The sequence below is a fragment of the Rhipicephalus sanguineus genome, chromosome 1 (genome assembly GCF_013339695.2).
Source record: "Rhipicephalus sanguineus isolate Rsan-2018 chromosome 1, BIME_Rsan_1.4, whole genome shotgun sequence".
Lineage (NCBI taxonomy): Eukaryota > Metazoa > Arthropoda > Arachnida > Ixodida > Ixodidae > Rhipicephalus > Rhipicephalus sanguineus.
In genome coordinates, this window is record NC_051176.1 from 228,095,874 (window position 1) to 228,105,384 (window position 9,511).

The following is a 9,511-nucleotide window of genomic DNA, read 5'->3' on the forward strand; positions in this document are numbered from 1 at the left end:
TCAAGCTCACCACCACCGTAGAGCGGCCTGAGTTGGCACTCCTCACCCAACCCAGTTAGAGAATAGGCCACCAGTTTCGCCTTTGCTACAGGTGCACATGCAGGTGCCAGTTCCTGTCGTGCCTGACAACGCCACCAGAATTGGAAGAGCCCATGGCAACCATAAACGTGCTCGCAGACCCCCGCAGCCGCTTACACAGATTCGACAGCAGTCGTTGGCACACGATCACCTTCCACCGAGCGACAGGTTCCCCCGGCCAAGCCCAAGGAAGTTGCCGAGTCGAAAATTCTACTGCCCGTTGATGTACCATCCACTATTCTTAAAGGGCCCCTAGCCACCCAGAAGTCGAAATTTAATTGTGGTGTGACAGTTGTGCACTAGTCTACAACGAACACGTAGCCTTGAGAATTTTTCGAAACGGTGCCGTAATAGCAGAGTTATACGCGTTTGACGATCGAAACGCTGCCATCGCTGGTTTCACTCTTTCCTTCGCTACCCTCCAACCGTCTGCTGGTCTCGTTTCCCAAAGCCGCTTTGCCCCCCCCCCCCCCCCCCCCTGTGTGCCCCTCCCAATCCCACGTGACATCCCGTCATCGCTGACGCGTTGTTCGAAACAGCGGGCACTTCCGGTTGCCGCGACTCCGTGAACACCTTTCTTCTCGGCTAACCGCTGTTGTTGCCGTGCCGGCCCGTGCTCGTACGAATTGTCCCGGTATGGACCCTGTGTTGCGCGCACACCTTCAAAGGATCGCCAGCATGACGCACCCGTACGGCGACACGTGTCATGTCTTTTCGTATTTCCAGTCGGTGCTTTTGCAGCCAGGCACTGATGCGTGAAAACCATCGCAAAACACTGTCGGATTCAGTGCACGAAGCTTTTCATACCGCTAGGCGTGACTGTGCTGGTACGCTAGCGATCTGACAGTTGCGTTGCGGGCCACAGTTGCCGATTCGCAAGCGCGCACACGCGGGCAACACGACGATGAACAGAAAGGTGCGCGGGCGGCTGCTTGCAGACTAACCGGAAGTCGTTGGTTCTGGTTCGACCAATCGCAACATCACCTGCATACCGCCTCACAGATTCAACACGCTGACGTCACACGACTCTAGGCAAACCGGAAGGGCCCGGAGAGGAGAAGAAATTGTTTCTTGGAATTTGTGGCGCACCCACGGCTTGTAGCGCTGCCACGTGTGTCATCGTTGATCGTGACTACAGTGTGCATACGATGCGCGTGTTTACTTAAAATGTTTAAAGAAATATCAGAGGTGGTTTAGGGGCCCTTTCAGAAGCTTGCTGATGACATTGCATTGATGAGTAACGAAGGAGACGAATTACAGCTCATGATTACTGAACTGGATACGAAAAGTAGAAGAGTAGGACTGAAAATTAATATGCATAAAACTAAAGTAATGTGGAACAATCTTGGCAGAGTACAGCGCTTTACTATAGGTGGCGAGACACTGGAAGTTGTAAAGGAGTACATCTACTTAGGACAGGTAATAACCGCGGAGCCGAACCATGAGAGTGAAATAACTAGAAGAATAAGGATGGGAAGGTGCTCATTCGGCAAGCATTATCAAATCATGAATGGTAATCTACCACTATCCCGGAAGAGGAAGGTATATAACAGCTGCATCTTACCGGTACTTACCTACGGAGCAGACTCCTGGAGACTTACAAATAGGGTTCAACTTAAATTGAGGACGACGCGGTAAGCGATGGAAAGGAAAATGATAGGTGTAACCTTAAGAGACAGGAAGAGAGCAGAGTGGGTCAGGGAACAAACGGGTGTTAAGGATATCATAGCTGAAATCAAGAAGAAGAAATGGATATGGGCCAGGCACGCAGCACGTCGACAGGATAACAGGTGGTCATTAAGAGTAACTGACTGGATTCCAAGAGATGGCAAACGCGTGAGGGGGAGACAGAAAATTAGGTGGGTAGATGAGATTAAGAAGTTTGCAGGTATAACGTGGCAGCAGAAAGCACAAGACCGGGTCGATTGGCGGAACATTGGAGAGGCCTTTGCCCTGCAGTGGGCGTAGACAGGCTGATGATGATGATGATGAAGAAGCTTGCGATAGACTCCTCAGCCAGGCCACCCAGATACCTCCAGAGGTGCCGGACGATGATGATTAATAGGAGAATGAGCGATGAGCCCCCTAATACTAACGTGGTGGTCGTATCTGCAGAAAAGGGTTTCTCCGTTTTCCCAAAGCCACGGAAACTTCGTTTTGCTGACGAAGGTAGTGACCGTCCTCCCCGAGTTGACAATGATGCGAATGTGACCGACTTGCTCAAAGAAGTGCAAAAAAAAAGCGTCGAGAAGCTATGCCACCCCCTGTGCCTGCTCGATACTGTTACGGCAACCTTCTTTGAGTATGCCGCGTCCGCCCCACTACGGTGGTCTAGTGGTTATGGCGCTCGGCTGCCGACCCGAAGGTCGCGTGATCGAATCCCGGCCGCAGCGGCTGCATTTTCGATGGAGGCGAAAATGTTTGACGCCCGTGTACTTAGATTTAGGTGCACGTTAAAGAACACCAGGTGGTCAAAATTTCCGGAGCCCTCCACTACGGCGTCTCTCATAACCATATCGTGGTTTTGGGACGTTAAACCCGAGACACTATTATTATGCCGCTTCCGCCGCTTACTCCGCGACACAGCCGAAGTCGGCTGCCAGATGTATGTCTGGCAGCTGTCCACAAAAATTCGCTTGGGGGACGACACAGACCACCGTGATGCAGCCAGTCTCGCCCTCCAGATTCCCTTCTGGCTTCCATATTTTACAGCGCAGGAAGACAACACAGTAAGGAACACAAGACACACTTGCGCTGTGAAATATGGAAGCTAGAAACCAACTCGCCCAACATATTACCTTGTGGTCCCTTCTGGCAGATTCCCGAACCAAATCGCAGCGTGGCAGGGACCGACCACCGTGATGTAGCCAAAACACAGGTGCTATGGCGCGCGGGCAGCTGACGCGAAGCAGAGAACGACGAAGCTGGAGAATAGAACGGCCGGTCCATAGAACGGGTGCTGTGTCTACGTCTCTTTCCTTATTAGATGCGAATCATCTTATGGCGGAGTTCAATCCGGTGGTGGTGTGCGGCGTGACCACCCTTACTGCGCATGCGCAAACCCTCTCCACACACCTCCTCTCCACCCCCCTCTCCTCTCCCCCTCTGAAACACGGGCTCGACATGCCGGAGCGCTGCTTCGCATCGCCTCATGATCCCCTTTAGCGGGAGATGGTGTAATTTCATTACAACATACAGGGCATCCAAGCTATCACGCAGCACGACTTAAAAAAGAAGGAACGTCGTTACGCGAAGCACACCTCGTGCATATTGTTCTCAGTGTACTCTAGTAGCCATTACTAAATTCTTCGCTAATGAGGTTTAGTTAATTAGCCCTAATTATGTTTCTAACTCGGCAAGCCCTTACCTAATAATAAAAATGTCAATCAGGCATACGTAGGCATGTTCAAATTACATCTAACTGCGCTATTTTCAGTAACGTGCTAATTAAGTATTAATTTTTTCCGGCTGATAAAGAAAGCCCGCGAAATATCAAAAATACCACGTGACTACGCTCCCACCCGCAAAAGGTGGGAGCGTAGTGTTGCCTTGCTACCTCACAGCGAGCCTGTTTGAGGGCGCTGCTTCTCGATGCGCACTGCAGTCCTCTGTGCTCCTCATCTGTCCTGCTCATCTTCACTTCCTTTTCCCACCCCCTTGCTATACTATACCATGCAAGACTACGCAATGGCCAGCTAGCGTGCCTGGATAGCCGAGTGGTTACGAGGCTCGCCTTCGGTTGTGGGGGCGCGGGTTCGAGTCCCACCTCACCAAGAAATTTTTTCGCCAAGAAGTTCTGTCTTTCTCTATCTTTCTTTCTCTTTTTCACTCTTTTCTCTCTCTCTCTCTCTCTCTCTCTCTGTACTCTTTCTCTCGCCCATCAGGGTTATTGCATCCCACGCCGGACAAATCGGCGCACGTGCTCTGGGAGCGAAGCAGAACAGGAGATGCAGATGCGGTTCATGATAATGATAATGCTTTATCTACGATACACTGCAAATCTCGACCATACCAACTCTGCCGCATACATACATACATACATACACACATACATACATACATACATACATACATACATACACACACACACACACACACACACACACACATATATATATATATATATATACATATATATATATATATATATATATATATATATATATATATATATATATATATATATATATATATATATATATATATATATATATATATATATATATATAATGTGTCTGTGTGTGTGCGGTTACGCCATCGTCAAAGGGCGACGCACACCTTGCTGCCTTCGCTACTCGGCATGCGCGTAAGCCCAGATATCAGCGCCCAGGCTTGCAACAGCGGTGAGGTCGTTAAGGAAACCGTGTATTTAGAGGTACACCGGCGAAACAAAATGCAATATCCTCACGTGGCTATGTTTTCGGTTCCGTTCGCGGAGCCTTCGGCCGACGGAGTTGGTGCTCGCAGGATCGCATGCCGCGGTGCCTTAATTTTCGAGGACTCCTTTTTCTCGTCCAAATCCCTTTTGCCATTCTTCCTGGGAACACGGCGGAGGCATGGTATACGCGAGAGGAGCACCGAAGCTCTACGGGGAAGCGCTCAAAGTATTTGAAATTTAATCACGCGGCGCAGCCGCACAGCTCCTCGCCGCTCAATTCGGCAGGCCCTTCTCTCCTCTCCTCGTGGCCTCGGGGTGGCCTGGGGGGGGGGGCCACCAGAGATCTCCCACCGCCATCTCTTCCCAAATTTGCCTCGCTTTCACGGCGCGACAGACTTGTCGGCGGCGGCTGCCTCTACGGAATAGAGTCGGCGCTTTGCATTTCGCAGAGAAAGCCGTCACTCATCGGCGCGCCGCCGAAATTGAATTCTTTACGAGCGGAAGAGCGGACGGGTAGGGAGGGCGGCCGAATAAATTGTCAGCGTTTGTTACTACTGCGCCGTTGTTGCTCATGGGAGGCAGCCGTTTATTAAAACGACACGTGCAGTGTATAACGCGTGTGGCGTGCTCGCTTCGGGCAGCATCGGGCAGGAGAGCTGCCGATTTGCGATCCTGAGTTGCGGGAGCAGTGCACGCGCGTCAACATTGTGCTTCTTTTTTTTTTTCTCCGGCCTTACAAGGTGAAAACGACGGCGGCATAGATCGTGTACGAGAAATGCATATTATCCTCCTCGGCACTGAGCGCAAGATTAGCTAAATAACGCATTGCCGTGTTCGCCGCTCGGCGGCGGAATAAAAGAAGAAAAGCTACATTATCCCTCCAGTTTTTTTTTTTTTGTATTTTCTTTTTCAATCCTTCATATTGCCTAAAATAGTAATATCTATCCTTCCCAATTTTCAGGAATCTACTTTCGAAGTAAAGTTCTGTCGACATGCTGGGTTCGTTTCGACTTCTTAATGGCAACGTAAAAACAGCTGTAAAATTGTGGTGTTGCAATATTAAAAATGAAATCTATGCTGAATATTGCTTCAAGTTTGTTTAAGGCACGCCTTTCATTTCGAACGCTCAGCCCATAAAGAGAGAGGCGTATCTCGGCGCGGTAAGCCAGCGAGGCAAACATATCTAAGATTGAATTATTGAGTGCAAGGAACGAGACGCGGCCTCGCGGAATGCTAAACCAGGAGCAAGTCCTTCACGTCAACAGAAGTAGTGGTGGGTTATATGTTCTCTGCATTTATTTTTTACAGTTTAAGAGAGTGAAGTATAGTAAGTCAACCAACCACATACATCTTGCTCGCTTGTTCTTACCGCACAAGACTCCTGGATTAAACTGCATTACACATGAACCAGCCCGAGTTAATCTCCGATTGTCTTCGCCCACTACAAGAACTGGCGGTTCTGAGGAACCTAAAAAGGAGATTTATTACGATTGCAAATTGATGAAGATTTTAATGTCAATATTTAACAGGCACCATTTTTGTCAGAGATAATAGAGAGAGCGCAGGACAGGCGATGACCTATAGACCAGAACACAGCGACTTCCATGCGCATCGCCATATTTGCATCGCGCGTCGCGCCATCTACCGCTCACGCGACGAAACAACATGCGCGGGCTGCCACGCCAGCAGACGCTACACAGAGCAAACGTGAAACTTCCGAAACTCAGCCCATCGGAGAGCGTGTTTCGCGTCTTTTCTAGCCTGGACATTTTCGCTGATTTTATTGGAACATCAAGAACATCCTCCTCATGCAAGTCCCCAATGTATACAGTACGTGCTGAGTGGGCTGCGGAAGCAACCTCGTCAGACACGTACGCTGTTACATCTTCCAAGGTGCGCTTAGTGAACACAAACAGCACAAACGACACAAACGAAAAAAGTACGGACATAAGGCAACAAGCGCACCTTGGAAGATGAATCAACACCAACTAGCCCACCTTATAGCTCTTCTCAACGCTGTTACATTCGTAAAAAAACGTTCTCGCTGTAGTACGCGTGAATCGTGATTGCAGTGCAGCTCGCGAAAGAGTGAAACGATGTTTTGTTGCCCCATATTACAACTTGTGCACAAATTTTTGTGAAAGTTCATCATTTCAGCATGCATCGCGTAATAATTAGACTACGCTTTACGGGTAGTTTCGCGGAACGTAATTTTTGTTTCACGGGCGCTCTTACTATAATGCGCCTTGCTCACAAAAGCGTGCTATCAGAGAGTATAACCTGAAGTATCGTTCAGCGATCCCTTTTGGAAGCTACCTGAGCTTTTTTATTCTTGTAACGATGGTGCTTTACAGGCGAAACTGTGCTACTCTTAGTTAAGCCGGTTAGCTACGCCTGCGACGTAAAGGACGCTGGCGCGAGTACTGTTTACTTACGTGCCAATATATGTATTATGTGCAGCTGGATGCCTAGTGTCCATATAAATTTGGGGACATGAAACACTGAAATGAAAGCACGAAATTCTGGCCAGCTGTTCTGGCCAGCTGGCCAGCTTTTGAATACGAAATCTCGAAGGCGTGGATGCCATCAAAAGCACTAAAGCTTAATACTACGTTGAAAGTGGCAAAGCATGCTGATTGCTTGTGCTTGAAAGCACTACCTTGCACTAGATTTTCGTCAAAGGAAACGCTCAAAGGTATGAAGTGCACCCCCACACAAAGCTCGCGCCTGCCTTCAACCCAGCTGCGTGTCACGCAAATTAGGTTCGCAAAATGAAATAGGTGGGCATCACACTGCAGAATACACGCAGTTAGTGTACTTACTCGCGCATTTTCACTCGGCTCCTAGTTTTTTTGCTTGAATCACAGTTATCCACTCGCGGCGAAGCTGAAAACACCGCACCGGCACTATTTCCGTGGCGCGTCGTAATCGTCGCAGACAACGCTAATATCCTCTTGTTGCGCAGCTTGTTTTGGCATCCAAAGACGACGCAGTAGTGCCCAGACGAGCTCTTATACGCTGAAGTGGCGTGAACGGGTACTTTTTCGCACTTTAAAGCCTCAGAACTGCAGCTTGCCCTGTTTACTTGGTGCAGCCCGCGCGCGCCTTGGCAGCCCCGGTCAGCCCGGCGTCTGGGTGCGAGAGTATCCGCTCAGCTCGCCAGCAGCCTGGGTGCGAGACAGGCGTGCTCTGGTGTATATTCCACGGAACATGTCGCAGGTTCTCTCGCTTGCACGTCGTTGTAAAAAGGAGATATCGTTGAACATGGACCATCCCCGACGTGGGTCAGAATTGTAATCTTAATAAGCTTGATTTATTTTGCAGGGGGTTCTTCTCTGCAGCACCTGTCCTGCGTTCTTTCGAGGGAATGTTTAACAATACCCGCACGCAGGCAGGAAATGCTGGCGCTTAACAGGACATATCATATTGAAATATATCACATTTCACAGTGAGTTCAACCATATTTTAACACTTTCTCTTTTCAGGTCCTCAATTATTTGTTGTAAATTTTCACCATTATTGCTGAAGAGCACGCCACGTACAAACGGCAAATTGCTGAGGTGTTGTCCGTTAATCGTTTTTCTTAGCTGTTCCTAATCTAGACGCTTGAGTGGATCCAGTTGCAAAAAAAAACTTTTTTTTTTAGTGAATGAGGAATTTGACATGACAACTTCGTATCTCGTACAGGGCTTAAGCGGAGCACTCTGTGTGGTGAAAATTCATAACGGCGACGGAGAGAGGTCGCGCGACCAAGTTTATCCCAGAAGAAATGTCGCAAGTCGTCGCTTCGCAAAATCGCTCAGTGACAGATTACGCACCTCCTCAAGTGGAGTTGCGAGGCTGGTGAACCAATAAGTGGCGTAGGAAGAAAGCGCTGCAACACGTTGAAGGTCATTTATGTGAAAGCATTACTCGTATATGAAGTTACGGCGTCCTTCCGGTGTTAATGCCGATGGTACCAAAACCGACGTGACAAAGTGATGTCATGTTTCAATGAAAACCGACCTGACCCACTTATAAAACTGACTTGGACCACCCTAAAAATTACGGTGGCCTACCCTCAAGATTCACTGTGTGACTTGACATATCAAAATTTGCTAATTAGCGAAGTTGTGAGGTTGCTTTCCTCAGCCCAGTAATCTCCTACACCTCAGTTTGACGTCGCATCTGAAGAGAATTCCGCAGAGTACATCAGCAGGCTGCTGGTGATGTCACAAAGGCTTTAAGGGATTTACAATAACGTCGGCTATTTGTTGCACACATCACATTATCATTCTTTTTTTTTTATTTGCGACATAGACTTGCCCTTAAGGCATAATATTTGTTGTGTATATTTGTGTCAAATGTGCGCCGTTAGGCCGGTGTTGTGTATGAAGTGAAGAAGTGTCTTGTGGAATGTGTTGTCATGTATCCATCGGTCATAACTGTTTGTGTCACTGTCGCTCATTTCTATGAGTACATTGACTGCTCTACTGTAAAATGAATTCGATGTGAAATGAAATGTTGTTTATGATAATGTACGACCTCAGCAACACTCCGTTAAAGATGTAGTTCCCGGAGCAGCGGGGCATGGCTGATATCCTCGTGTAAGACAAATACAGGACATATAGAACAAAAGTTTGGTCAAACAGAATATTTATTGTGGTAATTTCTTCCGGTGTTAATATTTTGACATAAGTGAAAGGGACCTAAATGTGTGGACCCTTAAAGTCGCTTCAAAATTTGGACATTGCTATGCAGTATGGCTTTATATCTGTTGAACTTGATGAATTGAAGTTCCGTTTGTGCCTTCTCGTATACCACTCTTTGTTTTTGTTTTGTTTTGTCTTTTCAAGCCGTTGAGAGAAATCTCATGAAGCATATAGGGCACTTCAACTGGTCCAGGTAGATTAGCCGTAGGGGCGGACGTAACTTGTGCGAAAAGTGACACGTCACTTCATTGCTAGCTTCGTCAACGTTTCCGTTTGTCGCGCAAGTGACATTCGCTTTTTCCATAAGTTACTCTTGAAAAGCGGAACGGCGATATCTCTCACAGACAATCCGTCAAAAAGTTGG